Genomic DNA, 27747 nt, shown 5'->3' with positions numbered 1-27747 from the left:
TGGATCTTGTAAACAGAGTCAGAAAGATTTCACGATAGAACAGATCCAGAGGGTATGGGTCCAAGGGAAAAGAGACGGATTCTGACTCAACTCCACAGGGCCAGGTCACTGCTCACTTCCTTTTCTCCCTTACAAGAGTTCGTACTGGAAACTCTCTGTTCAGAATTTACCAGCCTATCAGAGAGTTGACAAAAAATATTGTCGGGGAAGTTTGATAAATTGCAAATTTCCAGACACTCTCCTCCCCAGGCCAGAGCTCAGATGTTCAAGTTTTAACCAGATACCCAGCAGGTACAGAAGCAGATACAGCTGGTGCAGGGGAGAAGAACCCCACTTCACATCCAGCTGCCCACCCTCAGCATTGTGTGCGAACTTGTTAGAAATGCAGATTCCCAGGTCTGCCCCTGGCCCTATAAGGCAAACTCTGCTAGATCAAGATCATGTTGCACAATAGATTTGAGAAGCCTTGCTCTGGTGGACTGACCTCCATCGTTTCCTACGATGAACTTTGTCTCCAAAGCTCCTGAATTAGACTGTTTGGAGTCCTTGAGGGAATCTGGCTGTTCCTTTTCACAACCAGGGTCAGTTTGCTTCCTCTGAAGCAGCCTTTGTTTTGTCTCTCTTTTCTGGCCTTGGCCAGTGGGTGGGAGGAGGAAAGGTCCTGGTTCAAGGTGAGTGGCTGCCCAGGGCAGGACCTTGTTGGAGTCCTTGGTTTCCGTGCTTCGAATGTTCCTTCTCCTTGCCCTCGAGGAGGCCCCTCTGCCCGCTGCAGTTTTATTGCTTTTAAAATCTATTTTATATTCCATTATGAGATGCCGCTGTCCTCCCTCTCACTCAGCCGTTCTGCAAGCTACATTCTAATCTAGGTTAGAACGTTTCATCAGATGGTCCCCGATTAAAATCCAATAAAATTTAAAGCGGGGCGAAAAGCACAGAATAAAGCAGATGCCATGTACTTGTGGATTCTGAATGAAATTCTGATTTGAGCCTTCTGCATGCATTTTGGAGACCGCCCGCGAGGTCTGTATTAAAAATGAAACAAAACAATAAAAGCAATCTCCTGCCTCTTGCCATATAACTTTTTTTGTGTGTTTAACCTTAGGAATTAAATATGGTCCCTCAGGACTTCAAGGGAGTAATACATGTATTAGCTACTTACTATGCGAGAGATATGAATTCAAGTGTGAGATGCTAGGTCTCTCATCTCATGTCTCCCTTCCTTGGATGTCATTTTCCTTTCCCAGTCTCTCTCTCTCTCTCTCTCTCTCTCTCTCTCTCTCTCTCTCTCTCTCTCTCTCTCTCTCTCTCTCTCTCTGCTCATAGAGGCAACATCACCCCTGCTCCTCACAAGTGAGGAAAAATAAAACCAGTATGAAGAAATAAAGAATTGGGAAGAAGCCGTTTCTCTTTATCTCACACAAAACACTAAAAACCAACGAGTGTCTTTTATGGAACATGGACTATAAACCTGTTTCTACTGTATGTTTTTCTTGTCACATCTCTCAATATATGTAATTAGACGCATCCTACGTACACGCATTTTCTGCCCCTTCAGACGGATGCTTTCTCCCATTCTGTGCGGGGGGGAAAGTGTATGCACCACAAAACCCCTTCCTTTCAAGTAGCACAGAGAGCGGCAGCCAGGCACAGTGTCACGCACAGGCTGACATCTTCACTCAGAATCCCCATTAAAATTCTTAGCATAAAGAATTTTGGCTTTAAGCAGCATGTCTTTTTCTGGGAGCTTAAGGAATTGTCATAATTGCCAGCGACAAAGCCTGGGCCATGTGGAAGGAGAGACAGAGTGTAATTAATTTTGTCATTGATTTGGGGATGGGCTCTCTTCCCTGGTAAAGCAGGCTCACCCGTCCTCCACCTTGCTGGGACAGATCTTAAACTGAACACATCAACGGTGGTGCTGGGAGGGAGGGCGTGCATGCACGAATATGAGGTGCTGCTTACACACTATTATCATGTATTCGGGCTAGCGGAGTGGGAGTGAGAGAAGGGAGCGAGAGCTAAAAACTCAAATCAGTCACTTGCATTGTTTGTTAAACTGGAGGAGGAGGAGAACCACCGAGAGGGTCTCTATTATCTGTTATTCAGTTTTAAATATTTCAATTATGCTTCTCCATTGGTATGGAAAATTGAGAGCTGGCTATAAAATGCTTATAAAAATAACCATACTTGGAGCAGTTTAATTACTTTAATGAAATGGAGACAAATATTTGTAAGTGAAGAGCATGCTCGTAGATAATGCAAGTAGAATACATGTATTATTCAGCAAATGACTTAATTAGTTTTTAATTAGTAGGAATTGCAATAATTTTTCAGCATATCTTTTATTGGAATGGTTTTTAATAATAAAAAAGCATGTGGGTATCCTCTGTAGAAAGCCATTTACTGTAGAGCAGGATAACAGAGTTGTTGTTTCAACTAGAAAAATTTCAGTTCCATTATGCGCTAATTATAGTCCAACTTATCTTAGCAGAGCTCAGCGTAGCGCTTCCTATATGTCATCTGCAGTCTGCACACATTCACACAGGTGACGCAGCAGCAAAGTGGCTTGGTCTCTGGACTCTACCACCCTTTGAAAGCCTATTGGCATATCCATCCATCCATCCACCCATCCATCCATCCATCCATCCATCCATCCATCCATCCATCATCCATCCACTCCATCACTAATCCATTATTCATCCTTCTATCCATCCACCCATCCATTTATCCATCTATCCATCCATCTACCCAGCCATCACTAATCCATTATCCATCTTTCTATTCATCCACCCATCTATCTATCTATTTATCCATCCATCTACCCATCCATCACTAATTCAATATCCACCCATCCATCTATCCACCCAACCCATCATCTGTCCATCATCTGTCCATCATCTGTCCATCCATTCATTGCCCATTCATGCTCCTTCATCCATCCATTCATTCATTCTCTCTCCATTCATCATCTATTTCATTATCCTTTATCTATCCATCTATCCACCCACCCATCCACCATCAGTCCATTATCCACCCATCCATTAATCATCCACCCATCACCCATTAATCTACTACCCATCATCCATCCATCCATCCATCCATCCATCCATCCATCCATCCACTCTTCATACACCCATTCATTCACCCATCCATCATCAATCCACTATTCTTCCATCATTTATTCATTTATCCATTATTCATCCATTCATGTATCCATCATCTATCCATGCATCCTTTATCCCTCCATCCACCATTCATCTATCCATTTATCCATCAATCCATCTACTGTCCATTCTTTTATGCATACACTGAATATGGCATGTTAGGGAAGGTACTGGGTATTAGAGACTTAAAAGATTGTAAAGGCACTAGCAAAGTGCAAAGTTCATTGGAAAACCTGGACATCTAAATGAATACTTACAATCAATTTTGCAAATGGCGATTCTATAACTATGTATGGAGTGATTTAAAAACAATGATGAAGAAACACCCAGTTCCACTGAGAACTGATTTTCAAGTCCTTATAGGGCCTTCCCCGTGATTATTAAGAAGAAAACCGCTTAACCTCTGGTGTGTTTAGAAAACACCCAGATCTTGAAGGAAGGAGCTGGAGCAGACCTTCTCCAGGACCTTGAACTTCTCCATACTCCTGAACTTACCTTACTAGTTCTTTGATTTTCAGAGTGTACGTGCCCATTATGCAGAGTTCAGAAGAGAAACAGAAGCAAATGGACATGACTTGGAGCCATACCTAGTATCTTTCTCCTGCACATAAACTTATTGAATAAAAATCGGCAACAGGACTGCTAAAGTGAGTAGCTTCCCATCCTGCCTCTCTTCCTTGGGGCAAGGGGTGGTACTTACCCATGTCGCCCAGAGTCCTGGTAAATGTGATTTTTAATATCTGTGCAACAGTTACCAATATTCATGTTTGCATGGCCTGTAATTTATTAAGGCCACCTTCTGTCGTTGGAGATTTTATTATTTCCATTTATTACAATAATAAATAATGCTATAATAAACATATTTGCACATAAATCGACTTGTGTTTCTGATGATTTCCTTAGGGTAGTTATCTAGAGTTTGAATTAATAGGTCAAAAGATATAAAAATTTTAAGACTATTGATGCATATTGTCTTTGTTTTCTCACAGGGGGAGGATATTGGCATAATAAAAGACACAAATGGTACTGGACAATAGGGGGTTTTTAATGTTTGCCAGCTTGATAGAAAAGAGCATCTCATTGCTGGGGTAGTTTACATTTACTAATTATAATGTCCATTTAATGTATGGTTTGTGTGGCTTCTAGTCATGAGCTGTGAGAACACACACACACACACACACACACACACACAGCCCATATCTTTCCATTACTTTCTTACATTGTTTTAACGTTTTCATTGTTGATTTATTACGTTACTGACGGACAAAATAAAATGAAAATGTAAAAGAAAACGCTCCTCTGATATTTCCTACATTCCTTAAGGTTTCTGATCTCATTTAATCTACTACTCTCAGGATCCCTTGGGTGACCTTTTGTTCCTCTGGCAATGAGCCTCTCAGTGCTACGGGACATTGAAGTCTAAGTCATTCCCAAGAGAACATGTCAAGAGCTTTGGAGAAGAAATGAGTTCTTTAGATTTGTTCTCTACTCGTCCTTCTTTAATGTGATTGTGTGCAGAGTGCACGCATGTGTGAATGCATATTCACATGAGCCTGGGTACATGTATGTGTGCATGCACGTGAAGGCCTAATGTTGATGGTGTCTTTCTCAAGTACGCTCCAGCCTATTCCTTAAGTCAGGGTCTTTCAAGTAAACCTCGAGTTCAGCCATTCAGGCAGTCTGCTCTAAGGATGCTATCTCTGCTTTCCAGGCTGGAGTTAGTTGGAGGGAGGCTGCTGTGCTGCTCTGGAGACCTGAACTCTGTCCTTCATGTCTACATTCCAAGTGTTTTAGCCACTGAGCAATCCCCTTAGCTCTCATTAGTTTTATATTGTAGTGTGTCAACAAAACATCTGTGTTCTTGCCAATTTTAATATATTTTAAGAGGACTGGCCTCCTTCTATGAGCTCTAGATGAAAACAGACAGACAAACAAAAAACAAAACAAAAAAAAAAACCCCCAAAAACAAACCAGGAATGTTTTGATTGGATGTCACTACTGTCAATCATGTGAAGTGTAATGTAGGGTTTGACTTCTTTAGGCAGAGGGAGGAGTAGTTCAGGTCCTCTAACCATGTCTACTTCTAAATCAGTATGGGGAGGGAGAGAGAGACGGACAGAGACACAGAGAGACACAGAGATAGACAGACACAGAGAGAGACAGAAGGAGACAGAAAGATCACATGTCTCCTGTTTGGTTCAGGCCTTTGAAACACTTCAAGGAAAATTGATATCTAAGGATTTTTTAAAACATTATCTAGGATAGAAAATGAAGGGACTTTGCTGTAATAAAGTCTGATATTCAGGCCTTTCATTCAACAGCTTTAAAGAGGAGATAATAATTAAATTGGGACCAAACCAGGAGAAAAGATTATCGATTTTTAGACACAGTATTTAAATCCTTTGATCCTGATTCTAGTAATATATTTTTATTAATCACATCATTAAATGATAAACAAGAGGGCTTTTGTAAATAACTGTATAATATTCTGACGTGTTCCTATTCTTCCTGTAAGGGATTTTTTTAAGTGCTAATTTTTTACAAATAGAGTTTAGAGTAACTTGTAGAGCACCACCCCTGATCCCTCAAAACTAGCTGATAAGGTTAGAAATGCAAAGATAAATTAGGCTGTTTTAGCAGTATGTTTTATTCATAGGATTGATGAACTGATATTTTAGAGTAACATGGTCGGTGTTGAACAAACATGTGACCCTCCAAATGTCCTCCCATAATGCCCTACAGAAATAGGAAACTGCACGGAGCCCTCTCCCAAGTGGGGCAGGTGAACATTTGTCTTTGACATAGGTCTGAGAAACAGTGGCTACACCACAGGCCTACAGGAAGATTGCATATAGGACTATTTTCTGCCATGTGGGGTTCCTTGTCCAGGTTCTAATAGAGGGATGGAAATAATACCCCTCGAGTTTGATGGACAGGGACACATGTAAGAAATACCAAACGAGGGCTGGGGATTTAGCGCAGTGGTAGAGCGCTTACCTAGGAAGCGCAAGGCCCTGGGTTCGGTCCCCAGCTCCGAAAAAAAAGACCCCCCCCCCAAAAAAAAGAAATACCAAACGAACTGCAGACAAACGGGTGAAACGGTCTGCTCAGGATGACACTCACACCGTGTGGTGGAGTGAGGCCCTTCTGACAGAGAGGTCTGCTGCATGCTGAAATCCTTCAGGGATGGGTGAGCTCGTGGATACCACATGGTGCCGACCTGTGTTCCAGCCGGCTGGGGCCAAGTGGCTTCTCACGTGCATTACGTGCTACCATGGTTCTTTTTACTTTGAGCTTATGGAAAGCACATTTTTTGCTGAGAAACCAGTTCTTTAGGAGTCATGTCAGGGAGTCTTGATTTTCATCCTTTGGCTTTTCCTAATGTCTGTCTGCATGGTCCCGGGAGTTCTTAGGAAGGCTTAATAATTAATGTATTATTATCCAGAGGAGTGTCATAAATGAACTTCAGGGTCTTTTTTTTTATCTGTATAATGGGAAACATTGTCTGCTTAGTTCTTGGTGTGTTTTGATAGTAAAATAGAAATTACATATACGGAAGTGACCAACAAATAAACGAGATGTGATATCGCAATATTAAGCTTGAACAAGCGCGGCTTTCTTGTGTAATTTTATCGTTTCGGGTGAAATAAAGATAAGGTCCCCTGAAAGTAGGCTCTTTGTCCAAAATGGCTATTGTCCCTTAGTGAATGAAATTCTGAGCCTGGTGACTTGTGGCCAATCTTGTTTTTCTTTCCTGCCATGGCAAGGTTTGGTACCAGAGAGCACATGTGTATTCTTTCATGTCACCACAAGGTGGTGCTGGTGTATTCAGTAAGACGCTTCACCCAAGCCAAAAAAAAAAAAAAAACAAAAAAAAAAAAAAACCCCAAATTCTCTCCATATCAACCTTAATTTATGATCAGGATTTACAACTCGTTGTTATAACGTTGCCTTTTCTAAGCTATCAATTCTCTGTTTCGTTTTTTAAAATTCTCTTCCTGTAAAATTACTCTTTTCTTTTTTCTGAGGATTAAGTTTGCTTTGTGACAAATCCGCGTCTTCACTGCGGAGTAATTGACTCCGTGTTTGGGGGAGGGGGCGAGGAAGGAGACTCAGCTCTGCCCTTTCTTCACTGGTTTCTCCCAGGTCCCACCCTTGGGCTTATTGGCGGCCCAGCGCTGTCAGGGTCGGTTTTAGATATATTTTAATGAATGGTCAAATGGGAGGGAATTTTCTCTATTGCTAATACAATGTTTTAGGCTCCTCCGTGTGTGAGTGTGCATAGGACCTGTTTGAGTCTCCGTTTATCATCTGTAATGTGATAATAATGGTCAAAGCAGTCTCTGGACTGCTACCAAAGTAAAGGCAATGATAATTTTTTTTTCTCATCTGTAAAATAGGAAGATAATAGCTGCTTCGGGACTGTAGGCTAAGCAAACAAGAGAAAACACACATCATTTGTGGCATAGTCTGAATGCTCTGAGGATGCGAGTAATGACTGTCGTCACCCAGGAGGTCTTAGAGTGTGCATGTGGCCTGGGGTCAGGCTCTAGAACTTGGCTTTGTGGGATGGGAGAGAGCATCTTCCTGGGGGCTAAGAACAAATGACAGAAAGAGGAAGAAGCCGAGGCAGTCGGAGGAAGGGCTTGATCACACCTGCGATCATGGGCCTGCGTTGGAAGTGGTGGGCTGTGTCTCTCTGTCTTCTCCCGCTTTGTCACCACTTCACTCTATGGAAGAATAAACTATGCACAGTTACATTAGCCACCTCAGTAAGTGAATTCTACGACAGCGTTTGAATGGAAGTCAAGGGATCTTGTTTTCCTCCAGGCAGCATTGTCAAGGAGTTTCAGCAGGCTAGAGCCAGCCACTCAGAAGCCAGGGGACAGCAGACACACAGACTTGGAAGCAAAATTCCTTGTTAATGGTGGCCATTTTCTGATTGTTTAAAAATGTAATAGCAACTCTGTGTGTGTGTGTGTGTGTGTGTGTGTGTGTGTGTGTGTGTGTAACCAGCTTCTTAGAAAGATTTAAATTAACATACAAGATGTTCATAATATCCTGGTTCTGAATGTTCGTATTAAAACAGAGGTTAACAGGAATTTGTGGGTATGCACACATGTGCATTCATTTATTCCTTCGTGTGTGTGTGTGTGTGTGTGTATGTGTGTGTCTATGGTGTGTATATGTGCATTAAATAAAAGAACTCATGATCTGGGAATGCTGGATTGTACAAAATGTATTGACGTATCAATTTCAGCTATAAAAGTAAGAAGCAAAGATATAATTACTATCTGTGCTCTCTTCCTCTCCCTCTCCCTCCCCCCTCTCTCTTTCACACCACACACACACACACACACACACACTCTACACACCCTAGTTCCAGTTTAAAATATAGGACAATTATTTGTCCCAGTGGAGTTGAAAATGGAACAAACATTAAAAATATGGGTCATTCCTAGCTGTGTTTGGGATACCTAGAAATTTTGTCCTTGAGGGGACATGAACATTATTTTCTAGGGCAGCGATAAGCCAGGTCTCTCTTTAAGAACTCACTGATAAGTGGATATTAGCCCCAAAGCCTGAAATACCCAAGATATAATTCACAGACCACATGAAGCTCAAGAAGAAGGAAGACCAAAGTGTGGATGCTTCAGTCTTTCTTAGAAGGGAGAACAAAATAGTCATGGGAGGAAATATGGAGACAAAATGTGAGGCAGAGGCCATCCAGAGATTCCCCCACCTGGGGATTCATCCCATATACAGTCACCAAACCCACACACTATTGCGGATGCCAAGGTGTGCATGCTGACAAGAGCCTGTCTGTCTTCCAGAGCATGACAAATACAGAGGCAGATGCTCACAACCAACCATTGGACTGAGCACAGGGTCCCCAGTGGAGGAGTTAGAGAAAGGATTGAAGGAGCTGAAGGGGCTTGCAACCCCATAGGAAGAACAACAATATTAACCAAACAGACTCCCCAGAGCTTCCAGGGACTAAACTACCATCCCAAGAGTACACAGGGATGGACCCATGGCTCCAGCCACATATAGAGCAGAGGATGGGCCTTGTCTGCCATCAATGGGAGGAGAACCCTTGGTCTTGTGAAGGCTCGATGCCTCAGCATAGGGGAATGCCAGGGCGGGGAGGTGGGTGTGGGTGTGTGGGTGAGTCGGGGAGCAACCTCATAGAAGCCGAGGGAAGGAGGATAGGATAGGGTTTTCCGGAAGGGAAACCAGGAAAGGGGATAACATTTGAAATGTAAATAAATAAAATATCCAATAAAAGAAAAAAAATGGACCCTAATTGGGGAAACTGTTGTGTAAGCATGAATAAGACATGGGGCTTGGGGTAAAGAGCAGATAGCAGGGAAGGAGTGGAGGCAGGAGGCAGAGAGTGGGGGAGGCAGAGAAAATAACATTTTACATTGTTGGGAGTGAAGCCATTTCACACACCATACACATTACATACTCAATATACACCAGCTGTATGTCCAGATGCATGATAGATGAGAAGCTAGGCATGTGGTGACACCCATAAACACAACACAAATAAATGTCGCAGAGAAGCTAGGCGTGAGGCTACCATAGCTGGGATCGCAGATTTGCTCCTGGATGACTCTGTGACCAATTGATTTCAGTTCTCTTAATTCTCGCCTGGGGTTCATCTTTGTTCAGTCGTAGCTACATCAGCGAGAGAGAGGGAGAGGGAGAGGGAGAGGGCGAGAGGGCGAGAGAGAGAGAGAGAGAGAGAGAGAGAGAGAGAGAGAGAGAGAGAGATTCCAGAGTAGTCTTGAGATCCACACTATGTAAATAGTAATCAGAACTGCCCACTCAGGTAGCCTAGGAGCCTTTTCTTTCCCTAGTTGCGTCTGCTTCACTTTCTTACATAGGCTAACATGTCCTGGAACCTGGGCAGGATGGCAGCCTTCTGAATTACAAGGAGGCCTTCTTATGTGCCTGGTTAGGTGGATCAAGTTGGAAGTGCTTGCCTGCTTCATCCTGGAGACCATTCCCTCAACCCCTTTTTCTGCTTAAGCATCCATGAGTAGCTCTGTGGTGCTGTCCTTTGCAGACTTTCCTTGAGAGCATCACTGTGTCCCCATGTGCAGCAGGCCTCCAAAGACTGGATCTTTAGCTTCCTTTCAGCTAACTGTGAAGACGAAAGCCAACACTACACGGGACAAAGGTAGAGTGGGGGAATGTCACCTATGTGAAGTCAAGGTATATTGTGCTTGAAAGAACCCTGGAGTTGTTACTGAGCCTAAGGGTGGCCCAAATGAACAGGCTTTATTGGGAATATTTCAAAATTGTTTTGGGGGAAGTATGCTCTATGTTTTTAAGAATCGATGTGTAGCGGCTGGAGAGGTGGCTCAGTGGTTAAGAGCACTGACTGCTCTTCCAGAGGCCCTGAGTTCAATTCTGAGCAACCACACGGTGGCCCACAACCATCTGTAATGGGATCTGATGCCCTCTTCTGGTGTGTCTGAAGAGAGTGACAGGGCACTCATATACTTAAACAATAAATAAATGTCAAAAAAAACCTTTATTGTAAAAAATCAATCAATGTGTACCGTGCTGGTGTATGGTGACCTGGAGCCATTTTTCTCTGTTTAAAAAGATCTGAGATTAATTATCTTCTCCAGGAAGCATTTGGCTTCTGATTTTGCCATGCAAGAGAACAAAGCCACAGTACTGATGTAAACTAGCCCCTGAATTCTAGTTAGACTGGATTTTGCTACCCGTTTTCTTTCTTTTAAAATACAAATTGGTGATTATTACCATGGGAATGAATAGCAGTGGCTAACTTTGGTTGTTGTGTTAGAACTACTTTATTTTAAAGATTTATTTTAATTTTAATTGTGTATGATGTATGTCTGTGTGCGTGTGGGTGTGTGTGTGTGCGTGTGTCTGTGTGTTGATACAGGCACATGAGTTCATGTGCCTTTCGTGGCTGGAGGCATTGGATTCCCAGGAGCTGGAATTACAGTTGGCTGTGGATTGCCTGATGTGGGTGCTGAGAACTGAACTTGGGTCTTGGGGAAGATCAGCCAGCTCTCTTACCCTTCGAGACAGTTCTCCGGCCCTTGTTATCTTAAAACTTGGAAGCATCACCTGCCTTATGCCATGTGATCCTTGAAGCACTTTGAAGGCCTGGTTGAGGCTGAGTATCCCTTGTCTGAAGTGTTTTGGTCTAGAAGTGATTTGGATTTAGAATTTAAAGGGTGGGGAATATTTTCGTACGCATAATGAGATAACTTGGGTATGGACATCAACTCTAGGTACAAAATGTGTTTAGGTCTCTCACACGCACACACACACACACACAATTTCATAGACTATTTTATATAGTTCTGTGCATGGAAACAAAGTGTCATAGCGTGCAATTTTCTCTGTGGGGCATCCTTTTGCTGCTTAAATTTTTGGATTTGAAAATGTTTAGATTCTGGGTTTTTAAACATGTTCAACTTGTACTTCCATTCAAAAAACAAGCAAATTTGGAGACATCAATAACTACTCAAGACATCATTTCGCCAGTTGGCAGATCTTGTTCTACAATGTGTCCTTGACTTGATTTTTTTAAAAAAGATCTTGTTGTACATGCTGTTTATTACGTATGTGCTATATAGTCTTTTTTTTTTTTTCTTTTCTTTTTTTTTCGGAGCTGGGGACCGAACCCAAGGTCTTGCACTTGTTAGGCAAGTGCTCTACCACTGAGCTAAGTCCCCAACCCCTATATAGTCTTTTTATATGAAAAACAAACTACAGATAGACATGAACACAGACACACACATATGTGGTATAGTGTCAAATTGCACACTCTGTGATGATCAAAGCACCCTGAGTATTATACTTCATCTGTGAATGCCAGTAGCCCAGGTGGTTATGGGACAGCTAACATGGGGCTGATGTGACATGGGGACCTTAGCTTTTATTTATTAATTTAGATTGAAATAGCTTCACGCTGAAATGGCACATGTCCAGGAGCTGGAGGGACAGAACCGTCTAGTAGAGTTAAGACGGCTCATGAGTTCAGGACTTGGCAGAGGGACAGGAGAGTAACCAAGAAGAGAGTCCCGAGTGTTCTGAACATTCACTCTGTGGTGACCGTGTGGTGTGAAAATGTAGGTTCTCAAACACGGAGCACTAAACTCTGTTTCTCTCTCTCAGTCACAATGAGCACATTTTAGATTCACTATGTGGGCAAACCTCAGGCTCTTCGGGTCCTTTTCCCTGTTGAATTATTCTTATGAGACTGCACAGTGGTGCGGATGACTCTGATTATGTGCTTTGCTTTCTAATGGCCCACTTTCAAAGCGTGGATCTCATCAGGGAGTTATCCACATAGGTAATTGGTTTCATTGGTCCTGCTTAGAAAGAACATGAAGTTTCCTGATCTCCTCCCTCACAGTCCGGAAGCCAGTGGCCCTTACAGGCAGGAGAGGCGGGCAGGGGCTCACCGTAGAGCTTTAGCTCAGAACCAGGCTGAGCCAGTCATTGGCTGCCTGTGCCTTGGCAAACACATAGGTGCTCTGTCCCTGCTTTCCTCCTCTGCAAAGTGGACATGGTGATAATGTTGCCCATTTTTTTTCTGGGCTGGTGGCAAGATTAGATGAGTGGCTATTTTTCAATACTACTCAGCACAGTGGGAGCTCAGTGCTCAGTCACATTCTGCTCTCACGGAGCCTTAAGGAAAACCAGCTTGTTTTCTTCAGCAACTGTGTGGAGAGCTTTACTTCGAACCCAGTGCTGAACAACAGGGCGCTCACCTAGTTCCTGGAGTACCGTCCTCATGCCTGAATCTCACATTGCAGGGGACTTGAGGGAGGCTTTTTAAGTTCTGACCCCTGTGTGCCTGCTCATAGCGCACACGCAACCTTTTCAATTATATTCAGACCGGTTGTTGACCCCGATGCTGTGAGGTTTTAGAAGTCTGATAGTCCAGCTGACCCATGGTGACAGTTTGTCTAGTTTTTGGGGATCAGCACAATCATTTTTTCTGGATTATTTTGCCTTTCATCGTATCTCCTTTTCCCTTCCAAGCAAGCATGGCTTTGGGGGTTGAATTGGCTTTTAAAATTTGAAGAAGCCATTTACCACGTTGAGTTGTACGCCTTTTGGGAATAGAGTCAAATTCTATCCTTTTTCTTATGTCTTCCAATCCACTGACATGAATTCCAGCATTGACCTCTTTGACAGTGTAGACCAAGTACTCCGTTCACTCATTCAACGCTGTATTCACAATGCATTTGATGCTGTTCTAGAAGCTGGAGAGGCAGTTAGACATGTAGCAGAGCCCCAAAGGTTCTTTCCAAACTGTAAAGGATCAAACTAAATGACATTTCTCGGTTTTTAATTACTGCCCTTTGCTAGGAGGGAAGCAGGGGTGGGGTTGTGATAAATTGGAAGAGAAAGGAAGAGGCCCTGTTCTCTTAGTTCCCAGGGGTCCTGCCCCTAGCTACCTTCTCCTGCCCATTGCAGTGGACACTGAGAGTGTTGGGATGAGTGAAGTGGAACCTTGACTCTTTAAAAAAAAATAAATACATTTATTTATTTCATGTGCATTGGCGTTTAGCCTTTATGTCTGTGCACCATATGCATGCCTGGTGCCCTTGGAGGCCAGGAGAGAGCATCAGATCTCCTGGGACTAGAGTAACAGATGGTTGTAAGCTGCCATGTGTGTGTTGGGAATCAAAGCTGGGTTCCCTGGGAGAACAGACAGTGCTCAGTTAAGACTACTGAGCCATCCCTCAAGAATCCTGACTCTTTTCTAGAATATCCACCAATGCCCTGCAAAATGGAAATGACTAGTTGTCTCTCCAGAATCACAATTTTGATGAATCGTCTATGACCTAAAACTTGAACCCATATGTGTTGAAGCTTACTTTGGGTAGGAGAGTCTGGTCGTTCCCGGCACAATGGTCCTTCGGTAGTAGTTTACAGAGCAGAGCACTGAGCCATAGGCTCACAGACACGCCTTTCTCACTTGTTTGCGTTTTCCAACACAAGCAGGGCATGATGTACGAGATGCTGTCTGAGAGAAAGAGAGGTAAGAAGTCGTGTCAGCTGCACCGGCTTATGGAGTTCAATCCCTCCTGCGGGTGCCCGGGAGGGCTCCCCTGGCATGGTGGGAGCCTCAAGGTTGAGAGGTGACAGGAGGTGGAGGGAAAGTGCAAACTCTGTTTGAAGTCACTCTGCTCAGATGTGCTGGATGCTCGGAACAGAGTGGAGAAGCAGAGGGGGGAGGAGACTGGAAACGCCTCTGCTTGCTAACACGCCTCTTCTCCATGGCAGCTTTGAAGAGGAGGCTGCTGTACACACTGTACTCCAATTCAGTGAGTTTTACAAGACCACGGGGGCATTCGCTCCCGTTTGAACAAGCTGAAAATGTCTTAGAGTTGACAACGTAATGAGTATTTTTTCCTTTGTTTAATATATTTGATCCAGATTGGAGAGTGGTGGTTTCTGCCATTTCTGTCCGATATTATCTTTCTCTGTCTTTTTGGCTTTGTATTTGGACTTTCGAGAAGGTTTAACTTCTTCTATAAATAATAAAAGCCAAACAAAAGCAATGATTTAAAATTGTTACTAATGAATTTCTAAAGTCATGCACTGGATCCGTGATTTTAACGACTTTTAAAAAGTTAAATCACATTTATTATTTTATTATTTGACACTGTGTGTGTGTGTGTGTCTGTGTGTGTGTGTGTGTGTGTGTGTGTGTGTGTGTGTATGCGCGCACACAGGTACACGCGTATGCACATGCAGGTGCCCATGTGCTACCATGTGCATGTGGAAGTCAGAGGACAACTGACAACACTTGGTTTTCTCTTCCTACTATGTGGGGACCAAACTCAGGCTCTCAGGCTTGGCAGCAAGCGCCTTTTTAGCTGAGCCATCTCACTTACCCTTAAATGGTGATTTTAGAAAAATCTCTTTTGCTTTTCCACCTCTGTCTAGTTGTCTTTATATTCTTGGTTTGTGAGCGGAGTTTGGCCTTCCACAACTGGATAATAAGAAGCGAATGAGGAAGAATTTTGCAAGTGAGGGTGAGTGGGTTGGGGGTGGGGGAGATAAGAACCACCCAGATAAACTCATCTGGGATTCCATTTAAGATAGGCAGGGACGTGAGTGCACAGAATAATGTTTTTGTTCTGGCCTTGACTGACTGATTTTCAGGAACGTATTTTCTGCTTTTGCTCTCTGTGATGGTTTGTATATGCTTGGCCCAGAGAGTGGCACTGTTTGGAGGTATGGCCTTGCTGGAGTGAGTGTGTCTCTGTGGGAGTGGGCTTTAATACCCTAGTTCTAGCTGACTGGAAGTCCGTCTTCCACTTCAAATGAAGATGTAGAACTCTCAGCTCCTCCTGCACCAGGCCTGTCTGGATGCTGCCATGCTCCCGCCTTGACGATAGTGGACTGAACCTCTGAACCCGTAAGCCAGCCCCAGTTAAATGCTGTCCTTATAAGAGTTGTCTTGGTCATGGTGTCTCTTCACAGCAGTAAAACCCTGACTAAGACACTATCCAATGCTATAATTTACTAGTTTGGTAGCATGTGCCTATGAAGTTGAGCCTCAGAGATCTTGGGTGATTTGCCTGAGGTCAGCCAGCTGTGGTTGAAACCTAGCTCTGCTTCTGGATCCTGTTTAAAAACATAGCCTTCGACTGTCTTTAAACCTTAGGAAAGTGTAGATCAGACATTCTTCTTATTTATATTCTGCCAGCAAGGTGGTATTGATTATGGTGGCAAAACAGCAGCACTGTTGTAGACTGGAGGTCTCCACTGTCCCCCTTCTCCCCAGTCTGTATGTCTGTATGCTGAAATTCTAACCTCTAGTGATGCGGTACCTTTAGAAGCCAAGCAGACTGTATGGGTGGAATCCTGATGAATGGGATTGTGGACATTTTAAAACATTTAAAACGGAGAGTTTTCCATCACCTTTTTCTTTCAAGTAAAGCTCCATGAAGAATCCGAAGCCTGCACCAGGAAGACGGTTCTCAGCAGGGCCTAGCAAGCTTGCTCTCCTACCTCAGACGCCAAAGCTTCCAGAGCTGTGTGAAATACATCTCAGTAGCTATAAAGCATCTAGCCCAGTACTTGGTTGTAGATCCCAGTTGACTCAGTGCTCTCTGTTCATATTCTGCACCTTAAGTCACATGCCTGGTGTCAGTTCTACAGGGCAGAGGTGATTAAGACATTTGACAGATAAGGACACGGAAGTTAGGATCTATTGTCTAGAACTCAGTGAGCTCTCTATGCCCCTGGATGCCAGAGCACGCATATGCACTTGCCTGGCAATGGGGTTGGTGCCTGTCTAAGGTTAGCAGGCCAGAAGACAGACAGACAATGAGTGCCCTAACCTGCTAGTCCTCAGGAGCCCCCTGTGGGGTCATGCCTGCCCTCTCCCTTCCTGCGGCTGTGTGCTGCTTCTGTTGCTTGCCAGGGAGGCAGAGACGTCCTGGGGCTCTGCTGACCCCTCCTGCCTTCTATCACTCTCAGGTCAGGGCTTCACCTGGGCCTCGCTTTCCACTGGTTCCTTTCCTCTTTTGTTTGCTTGCTTCTTAGAACAGCAGCTTACAGGCTCCCTGTGCTCTGAAGCACTCCACCAACACGATGAGGGGGGTTTTGAGGAAAAAAGGAAACTATGATTGTCCCGTCAAAACCTCTGATGATTCTCACAACTTATATGCTACACCTTATATTTTATGCTAGTTTATAAATTAGATTGACAGTAACAGTAGTAAAATTGGACAATTAAGATACTCCACATAAAAGTCATATGAAACATTTGAGTTATACATGCAGTTATTTCTAGAACTTCCCATTTACTATTTCGGGATCATGGTTGACCTTGGGTAAATAAATCCATGTACAATGAAGCTGGTTAAGCAGGAACTGCTGTGACCCAGAGACGGGGACTCTGGGCTTCCTGGCTGTGGGAAGAGCTTCTCTTCCCTTTTCCTGTCTCACCTTCTCCTGTCAGAACAGAGCTTGGACTGGTGGTTGCTGAGTTTCTCCTTGAAATTCACATGCTGGTCTCCACACACAATGTACACAATGCCGTGGGCTTTTCTCTCCAGCTTCTGGAAAAGGCAGATGCTTCTTCTGTGACTCGGAACACATGGGACACAGGATCGTTGGGAGTCACGCAGATATCTGTTTATATTTTAGATTGACCGCTCTTCACAATCTTGACAGACTGAGGGAACACTGGACTTACTCAGGCTGCCACCTGAACTCAGCTGGGACACAGCGGATGCCTCGTGTGCCAGTGCCCAGAGCAAGAACTAAATGAAAAACATAACCACTTCTGCAAGCTCAGACTTGGTTAGGAAGTCAGTAAAGATGGGAGCTAGGCCCAACTCTATGGGGAAATTTATTATTATTCTTTATAAGCTCTGAAGAACAGAATTCCTTTTTCATTTAGAATTCAGTGAAAACAAAAAACAATAACTGAATAACAAATCCTTTGGGGGTTATAAATGTGTAAATTTGGAGTCACAGTTCCACATAAACGTCCACAACATCTCCTCCAGGTTTTGATCTTGATTTGGATTTTAATCATTCACTCTCTCTTTTGTGTTCTGCTTTTTGTTTTTTCTTGCTGAGAGGTGGTGGACCTTATTTTTCATTCAAGCCTTTGCCTTATAGGGTTTTATAATTTTCTACCATTAATTTGAGTTTCAACTGTTTATCTCCTTACAGCTCCTTCTTGGGACTGGCTAAGTGCCAGTTTGCTCTGACCACAAGGACCTGCTCCTAGAAGGAGAGCCAAAGTCAGTGTTCAGTGGAAAAGGAGGGGGCCTGAAGCGGGCATCCCTAGCGTCTTCCAGTGGCCTCTTATGCATCACTCCTCTTACTCAGGGATGAGATAGCTCCTTTCTCCACACTTACTAATGGTTACTGAAGAAATTCAAAGGTAGCTGAAGGAGAGTAACCACTGGGGTTTATCTGACCTCCATTACTGGAGGTTAGAATGCCAACACACACCCTGGAGAGAAGAGAGACCGTAGGAACATTAGGATGCTACTGTTCTGTCAATAATCGATACCTCCTTGGTGGCAGAGCATGAGTTAGAATTTAGTGAGTGTTCCGCCACCTGTATGGGAGAAAACTCAGGGGGAACTTTCTTTGAAAGATGGGGAGCAAGACAGACTCCTTGATGGACAGACAGGGAGAGGGGCCATGACTAGATATAAAAAAAGATATTCAAATAACTGGCTTTCTTCTTACCTTCGTGACTGGAGACAAAAGAAGATTTAAAATATAGGCTGGGCCTGGCAGGTTTTTTTTTTTTTTTTTTCTTTCTGCCAGAAGGGTCCCCTGCTGGTGGATCAGTCTGCTCTGACAAGTTCAAGGCCAGACCAGGACTTTTTACTCCCAATTTGTAGACATGTCATCCTTGTCTTTATTCAAACTGAACCCTCAGTTGAAGGATGAAGTCTACTCAAAGGCCTTTAAAATCCCTCTGTCCTCACGTAGGGAGTGGGCTGTGGTTCTGAATGCTCCTCAGAGGGTCTTTCTCTTTGTGTGTGTGTGTGTGTGTGTGTGTGTGTTTGTGTGTGTGTGTGTGTTTGTGTGTGTGTGTGTGTTTGTGTGTGTGTAGTAAATGCCCTTTTAAAACAGCTGTTGCTGTCTGCCATGTCTAAGATTTGCCCCACTGCTACCTGTGGGACTCCACATGCCTCCTCCCTTTTAAATTCTCTAACTGGTAGAGAAGAGGAACAGAGCAAGCCCCCTAGGTGGTGATACCTTCATCCTGCACTTGTTGTTTTTTGGGTTGAATTTTTTCTAAAGCTATTACAAGCTGCTTTCTGTGTGGCTCATGTATACCGTGCAATGCTAGGATTGTTCACATGCTCCAGAGCCTAGTGAAGCATTCGGAGCAGGGAAAGAGATGGGCAGCTTTCTCAGGAAGACTTGAGAACCCAGGGTGAGTATCCCTTATCTGTCTGTCTGTCTGTCTGTCTGTCTGTCTATCTATCTATCTATCATCTAACTTTCTATCATATCTATCAGTCAACCTATAATCAGTCTATCCATCTACCATCTATTATTCATCTGTCTATTATCTATCTATCTATCTATCTATCTATCTATCTATCTATCTATCAATCATCTATCTGCTGTGTTTAAAGTCAAACTTCATGCGCTCTAGATAAGCACTCTAGCTACAGCTGTGACCAGCATTTCTCAACCCCTCACCCGTTTTCTGCCTGTTCATTGTTAAGACAGAATCACGTAGACTGGCTTTTGAACTTCCTCTATGGCCCAGTCAGGTTTTGAAGTTGCAATCCCCCTGCCCAACCACCCCTCCCCCCAAACCCCCAAGCATCTGGAATTGCGGGTTAAATAACTTGGGTTTCCAGACTTGTGTGTTACTCACAGCTTATGGCTTCCTGGTTCCCACCACACAGGGCTGCATAGCTCGTGGCTATCTTTGTCCTGCCTTGTGAGAAGCAAGGCCATAATACTTATCAGTAGGTATTAATCAGCAGGAATCAGGTACTTTAAGGAGGGGAGATAACATTCTTAAAGACAACTGTACTTTCAGGACGAAACTGGAAATCACATGTAAGCATTTAAATAAATCAAGATTTTGGGGACAAATTATTTTCTCTCTGGTTGAAATAGGATAAAGGCAAAACATGGATGAGTCTATCAGTATGGACCTATTTATGCTTATAAATGCTGACTTTTAGTATCTGTTGAGTCCTGTTAGGATTGTCCGTGAAATTGTTCCTAGGCCCTTCCGCTCCTAGTGCTGTCTCTGTGATGCGGGACCTGCCGGCTGCATCTAGGTAGTTAAAGGTGGTCCTTCCGGTTCCCAGCTCTGTCTTCCGCTTCCTGGTCCTGGCCCAATGAGGGGCTCTTTACTCCGTGTTCTCACCTCCTTGCCCTCTGCACTGTGATGAACCGAAATCCTGCTGGAACCATGAGTCAGTGTGTCTTTCCTTCTGTAAGTTGCTCTGCTAGGTGCTTCTCCCGAGCGATGACCTAAGTAACTAATGCCTCACCATATGCATTTGGTTGTGAAACACTGGCTGCTTCACATCCATTTTTCAAGTATGTTCTAGTGGTTTCCACACTCTATTGCACATGAGAATCAGTTGGGGAGGGGGAGGTTAAAAAAAAAAAAACAACTCAAACCATCCAGGGTGTACCTGATGTCAGTGAAATCTCTAAGGGGAGGGGTGTGAAGCAGCCGCGGAGGTGTTCTTTTGTGAAGCTTTGTAGGCGATTCTAGTGTGCAGCCAAGTTTGAGAAGCAATGTTATAGGCCAGTGGGTTTTCAACTTGAGCCGTGAATCAGCATCACCTGGAGAGCTTGTAAAAACACAGAGGTCGGGTTCCACTGCCATGATTTCCTGAGTAAGGGACTTAAGAAGGGGATCAAGGATTTGTATTTCTGACGTGTTCCCAGGTGATGCCAGCGGTCTGGGGGTTCCATTGTGAATTGTTGTTCTAGAATTTCTGGTGTGTTGATGCTATCAAAGTGCTTTGGGTGGCAAGGAAAGATTCAGTCATTACGGAGACATTTACATCCCTTTGGAAAATTCAGGAGATAACACCAAGGCTTGGAAGAAAAAAAACCCACCCACAATCATGTTCTTTTGTTCTTATAACTATTTCAAAATGACTGGAAATACATTTTGTTTCAGGTAGATTTAGCCCAGGGCTTGAATCGTCAGCCACAGTCCATTCCTTATAGATCAAAAGTGGATTTTAATGCAAATGGAGGGAACTCTGGGTCCACTGCTTGTTACTTAACAGGTGCTGGCTGCCTCCCGTTCAGTGTTCCCTGGGAGAGCAGGTGGATGGGTGGCAGGGGTGTGAGGAGAGTCTTTTCTTTTGGGACGCCACAGCGTTTGCTTTATTGAGTTTGTAACAGTTCCTGGCTTGGGCCCCTTCTTGTTTTGGCTTAGCTCCATTCATTATTTATTTATTTATTTATTTATTTATTTATTTATTTTTCTTTTCTATTATAAATATTATCTGCACAACTCTCTTAGCTCTCCCAGCCCCATTTAAGTGTCATTAGGTTTCCCATTAGCAGCTACTGTTGATGGTTTCCTGCAGAGGCCTCAGCATGAGCCTCCTTGCTCTGAATTTGATCTGGGAAAGAGCAAGAGGAAGAAGTGTGGACTCCACTAATGTCTGCCTCCCAACTTGAAAACAGAAACATTTCTTCCGAAACCCAAGTCATTCTTTTCCGGGAAGCCAGCAGCAGGTGAAACAATTTGTGCCTCTATTCCCACAGCCCCTAAATGGCAACTCCCATTTAATTTCTTTGCTGCTTTTTTCTTTTTTTGCATTTTTAAAATAAAGTAACAAAACAAAACAAAACATCCAGCTGTTCATGTCGTCTTGTGCGTCCCCCCCCACCCCCCCACCCCCCTTGCCTTCTATTTGACGGCTTTTGGTTTTCTTTCTGCCTAGATCTCTGATTAGTTAAGTGGCCTTAGGTGTCGAGTGCATGGTGACCCTCGGCAAGGTTAAGTGAGTTCCAGACACAAGGGCACATTTTCTTTATTCAAGGTTGCCCTTTCTAAAGAAAAACAACCACCTTTATGTGCTCCGTCCCTTACCATGTGTTACTTATTAAACACTATACTTAACATCACATGTAATCAGTAAAATTTAGGCAAACAGGAAATCTAAATACAGTTAGAACTCTTGCTTGTTGAGTACTTATACTGATTAATGTTTGTCCATTAAAAAAAATCTGCATTTTTAAGGGCTGTGGCTCAGACAACATGAAAGTTCAGGTTCAGATCCCCTCATCCATGTTAAAAGCTGGGTATAGTAGTGCATATTATATCCCAGTGTTAGGGCGGCAGGAAGACCGCTGGGGCTTACTGAGCTGCAAGAGACTGTTTAGAAATAGAAGATGGGACATGATTAAGGTAGACACTCAGTGGTGTTGACCACTGGCTTCCATACACATAGGCACATATATGCTATGCTCATACACATGCGCCTACGTGTATGTATGTATATGTTCACGCATATGTTTAAATAAATGATGCTGCCGCTTCGAATTTGTGGCATTAGAAGTCCCTTTCAATTTGTGCACATTAGTGGGCTGCTGTTATTCTCGGTCCTTCTTTACCAAGAAAATGATCAGGCTTAACCTGTCCTCAATTACCTAACTGATGTCAGAGAAGACAAATTGTAAGCGGTATTTCCTGAGATGCCCACCTCTCCTCTCTTGCCTCTTGGAAGAAAAGGGAAAAAAAAAGTGCCTAATTACCCCACTGGCTCCATTTCCTGGCGCCACATCCCCGTGATTGTGCTTTCCTGATGAGGAGAAAATTTGCTTTCTCTGACGGCTGCTTAGATTTAGCTCTCTGCCCTTTCCAGCCGAATAAGAGAGTCCTAATTTACACTGAATACATACGTTTAGTCATTACCACTAAATGTTACAGAGTCTCGTTGAGAAGCTCCTGGAATGCTCTTGGCTGGCTTAGCTCAGCCGGCTTCTCTGGGGCTTCAGCTAAGTTCGAGTCAGTGTAGATCAAAGCCTACCCTACAATATGGCTTCAGGTAGAAATGAGGGTGGATTCCTCCCCTCCCTTGCCCCACCAGTTGGGGAGCATGTTCTCTAGCCTCTGGGTTCTATCTACTTGTGCTGAGGAAGAATCCCAGGAAGGGTCTGGAGTTTGATAATAAGACATGGGACACAGCCATGGTCAGTCAAAATGTTCTATGGCTTGTCGAGTTGCTCCCCTGCTCAGGAAAGTGGTCGAAAAACCCAAGGGAAAGCAAAACAAACACCAGCAACCCAACATACCGTCTTAAACCCAGCTTCTGTTCGATAGGCTCACTGGAATGATGGAGATGGCTCATTCCAGTTTTCACATGGGACAGTGTCGGGGGTTGGGAGTATACCTGGGACTTCCTGCTCATAGTAGGTATCTCTGCTCAAGAACCCATCGCATTTAACTCACTATGTTAAGTGTCAACTGCATTGATCGCCGTAATTATATGCTCGTGTTGAGCATTATATAAATGGAGGGTGTATTAACGCAAGGTGCCTATGCCTACTTGGAAAGATTTGGTTTAAGTGGTTGCTTAAAAGTTTTAAATTAGAGATAGGCAAAGTATCTTCAAAAGCTTTTAAAGAATGTATGTCTAGCAGATTTCCAAATTTAGGTCTTTTTTCCCCTCTCTCAACAGAAATAAGACATTGCATTGGAGATGTGATTGGGGCATGAAAGGAAGTATATCAGTAGACTCCTGGTGGAGGAGACAGCCTGGACTCACACTAACACAGCAATGTATAAGTGGGTATTTGCAGTACTCAAATAGAGTGAAGAAACTCCGACTTCCAGGCCCTTTCTGCAATCAAGAATGATACAACTTGCTAGTGAGCTGGGTGTGTCTGGCCCTTGAGAATCTCTGGAGGTGTCCCTGAAGCACCAGAGTGGACTTTGCCAGTACTTAGGGGTTGGGGATCACATGCTCATGGTCATCTCTGGTGCCAATGGATTACCGGATTTGGGTTTTGGGGAGCAGTAGTAATTTTGCATTTCTTCTTTCTTACGAGTCTCTCAGTGTGAAACGTGCAGCTCAGGCTTCCTTAGTTTCATCATTTACACACGTCTGAGGGAAAGCATTTACATATGCAGTTACACTTGACTGAAGTGGGGGGAGGGAAGAGCAAGATCAAGGCTTTACACTGGAGGGACAAAAACCATTTTGTAATTTGATATCCAGATATCCGTGTTCTTTAAAGGCTCTTGGCTACAGGCTGAGGATTTGGCCAGGGATCTCACATAGGGCCAGGGTCACATACCAACCATCTGCTTACTTTTTCTAATCCCAGCCAAGTTTTTCTCTTTTCTTCCATTCTGTCTCTTTTTCCCAGTTCTGTTTCTGGAGGAAGCACAGCTTTCAGCTCACCCTTTGCTACTTCGTTTCCTGGGAACTCTTGCCCTCGAGTGGGTCTGCCCTCCCCACTGATCTCTGTCTACATAGCAGCACAGAAGTGGGGATGCACGGGCTCGGGCTCGCACACACGTGTCCGTGCGCACATGGGCACCCCCACAGGTTGATCACCTCCTAAGTACTAGAACACCCTTGAAAGTAAAAGTGGCAATGGTAGTAATTTTCCTCAGCCATAAGGCAAAACTCTGATTGTTCTTTGTAAAGTAGAAATTTGCCATTTTTCAAGTGATTTTGTTATCCAGACATAATTTTCTCCTTCAGAGGAATTCTGGTGTTAGCTAATAAAACTTTTTTTTTCCACTCCATTACATGTACTTCCAAATTTGGTAAACTCAGCCAATTCTTTGCCTCATTAGGGGAGTGTGTCATTAACTGAAATGAAGTGTGCTATTCCCCCAGTTGCCATGAAAAAATCGTCACTCTCACTAAGCTCAATTTTCCTATCTATGAAATGGAGAGCATCCTTTTTGGCTAAGGAACTTGAGTAAAAGGGCAACTAAATTACAGAGATGTAGGGTTCACTGTGACCGCTGTTTGTTTTGAGGTGGTTGATTAAGAAGCTGGGAATGATATGGAGTCACATCAGCTCCCGTCTGTCTTTGGGACTGGAGTCTGGGAACATCCTATTTGATGCCCTTTTATTCTTGCTCCCTGACTCTGAACCTTATACTTTGAAATAATCCACCAGTAATCCTGGATCCTGACCTTCAGCCTCCTTATTATTTCTGTCTTGGACCTCTCCTCGGCAAATTCATCCAATCACCCTGAATTGTACGTCGTTGGTCTAGGTTATTGTGATGCTGATAAATGAGAACTAAATTGGAGCCATCAGTCTCATTTTCCTTTCTCACCTTATTTCCAGATGTGGAAGTTAATGGGCTTGGATTGGCTGCTAACACGGAGTCTCATCAAAGACCATTTTCCCTAAGGGCATTAGCTGCAATTTATTGATTGGGTGGAGGCCTGAGGCACTTTGGGTACAGAATAGTATTATGGTCTAAGGAAATCGGTTGGAGCCGAAATCCAAGACTGCCACCAAATTGAACAGGAACACTGTGACTTTAGATTCAAAAGCCAGGTAGGTTGATAAGCTGGGCACTTTTCAAAAGTCTCACCTTATTAGAAAGAGGTAGGTAACTCTTTCTTTCCTCAGACAGTAGACATTCAGGCCCCATTTTCTGTGTACTGAGAACTGTGTTCTTCCTCAGCTGTCAGGGAAGGCTTGAGTTGGCTGTACCTGCTCGCACTAGTTCCTCTCCCATTTTGAGTCCATTTTCATTCAGGCTTCTCATCTGTTTTCTTCATCCAGAGGCTGTCATTTTCAGGATCACCAGTGTCCTTCTCATGACTAAAGGCCAATGTCAGGTCTCACCTCTTGTTTCTACGTTCCACCTGAGCATGGCTTGGCCTCTATCTTCCAACTCTGAAGAGATTTCTTCACTAAGTTTCCAAAACATTATTTTATTTTCTAGTTTCTTCACACACTGGGGGCTGCTCTGCCTCTGTCCATAGACCTGTGCATGCTTACCTTGACATCTGAATGCAAGGTTGCCACAGTTTAATCGTTATGTGCTTTGCAGACTCCATTTCAATTCATACGCACCCAATGTTGCAGATTTAAATATTCTTTATCAGCTGAGGGAAACTCTCGGATATCTATTTCTGACTTGAAAATTTTTCATGTGCATGAGGTGCACATCACTGTGTGCTTACTTACTTCCCTGTTTGAATTTATAATAGATGTGTTGAAAAATTAGCATCATCTTTGGAGAACCTACATATCTGGAATCTGGCCATGTGTCAGCATTTGTTCTAGCCCTGTGATCCCATCCCCTATCCTCTTCTACCCGCTCTCTGGCAGGGCCTTTCCTGAATCTATCTCTCTGTGTTGGTGCTGGAACCTACAGGGTCACTTTCAATGGCAGCCAAGCTGTATAGCTTTTCAAAGCCAAAGTCAGGCTGGGTGATTCTTCTTCTCAAAACCTTAAATGGATTCACATATCACTCAGAGTCACAGCGTGAATCCTCACCAAGTTCTAGAAAGCAAGCTTCACAACTGCTTCTGAGCTAATACTCTAATAGCCTCCTTTCTGGCTCACAATGGCTTCCAGGATTCCAGACATATTTTTGGTTCAGAGATTTGCTCATGGCTGCCTTCTGCGTGGAGCTTTCTCTAGGCATGTACCTGGGTAGTTTTCTCATATCCATACTCCGATGTCATCTCAGTAAGTTGTTACGGTGATCATATTTTAAATTAGGAAGTTCACTACTCAGAGCCTCCCATCCCCCACTCCCTTCCTGCCATATATGGCATAGCATGGTGGACTTTCTTGGATCCACCAGTGATACAAATAATGACACAGAGACTTAATATTCTAAAGCTTAGGCCTTAGCTGTTTAGACTTCTGATTTCTCTACTCTGACTAATCCTCACCTTACACCCTGCCACACGGCCAAGTCTATATCTCCCCTCCGCTCTAGTCCATCCATCCACCTCTGAGTCCACTGGCTAGTCTCTTGCCTCCCCTTTCATCTTCCAGAGGCCCAACCTTTTCCCAGAAGATCCACCCTCCACTTTGTGCCAGCCTATTGGCTGTCAGATCTTTATTACAGACAAAGAGATACAATTTTAGGTTGCTTTAGGCAGGTAAGGAAGAATGAATATTTAGAAAATATGATGCCAGTGATGGGCCATTCGTTTCTGCTGGTATTGAGTGTACAGAGACACACCTTCCTACAGTGTAGACCTATAATACAGAACTAATTATAAGTGAAACCATTCAAAAAATGCTTTTATGACTCAAGTTATTTGAGCATGTATCTTGTTAAAAAATCAGGCTACATTTTTTCAAGAAAGTAGTATCTTCTACTTCTACTGATGTTTAACAAGTGTAGAGTAAATCATACCTAAGATTTCTTATTAAATATATTGTTGAAAGTGCAGCGTCTGGTATAGGTTTCAAACTTGTTTCTGTTTGAGGGCCTGTCTTCTTTCGTGTTTCAGAACATTTTGCAGTGTTGTGGGTAGAGCTCAGGGCTTTGTGCATGCTAGCTACATACCACTAAGCCACATCTCTAGCTCCAGTAGTTGACTTCTTGTTACTGCATTTGCGAAGTCTTGAACAGTTGTCGGATGAATGAAGCATTGTGTGCCTTATCTCTGTGTGACTTTCTTTAATGAAAATTAATCATGTTTTGCCTCGATGTTTTAGGGCATTTTTATTTTTACTAATATAAACCCAAACTGGTCTCTCTTTTTAGAAACCAATTTCCTTTTAAAATTTGTGTGTGTGTGTGTGTGTGTGTGTGTGTGTGTGTGTGTGTGTGTTCCATGTGTGTAGGTACCGAGGAAGGATAAGAGATAGTTTTAGATCCCTGGGATTTGGAGTTACAGGTGGTTGTGAGCTGGTACATGTGGGTGCTGAGACCTGAACTCAGGTTCTCCGGGAGAGCAGCAAGTGCTCCTAAGTGCTGAGCTGCTTCTCCAGCTCCGGATGGAGTCTCTTGTAAATAGATACAGAGATATTGAGTCCACACTATTTGAGAGTCACAAGCTGTGGCAGGAAAGTTCTGAGGAGTCTCATCTACCACAATCAGAACCTGGACAGCCAAGTCAAGAGAAACTTGAA

At 43.6% G+C, this 27747-nt stretch overlaps 1 long non-coding RNA gene across 1 annotated transcript; it reads right to left on the bottom strand.

Moving 5' to 3' along the window:
- Positions 1-9636: 9636 nt before the first annotated feature.
- LOC148002608 (uncharacterized) lies at positions 9637-20528 on the bottom strand. The gene is made up of 3 exons (XR_015633752.1): positions 20333-20528; positions 14051-14199; positions 9637-9848 (listed from the first exon to the last, which is right to left on the bottom strand). It is a non-coding gene; the product is annotated as an uncharacterized LOC148002608 (long non-coding RNA).
- Between the last annotated feature and the right edge of the window lie 7219 nt (positions 20529-27747).

The sequence above is a fragment of the Rattus norvegicus genome, chromosome 11 (genome assembly GCF_021556685.1).
Source record: "Rattus norvegicus strain SHRSP/BbbUtx chromosome 11, alternate assembly SHRSP_T2T, whole genome shotgun sequence".
Lineage (NCBI taxonomy): Eukaryota > Metazoa > Chordata > Mammalia > Rodentia > Muridae > Rattus > Rattus norvegicus.
Note: the sequence above shows the minus strand (reverse complement) of the source record. Positions and strands in the feature narration are given on the sequence as shown.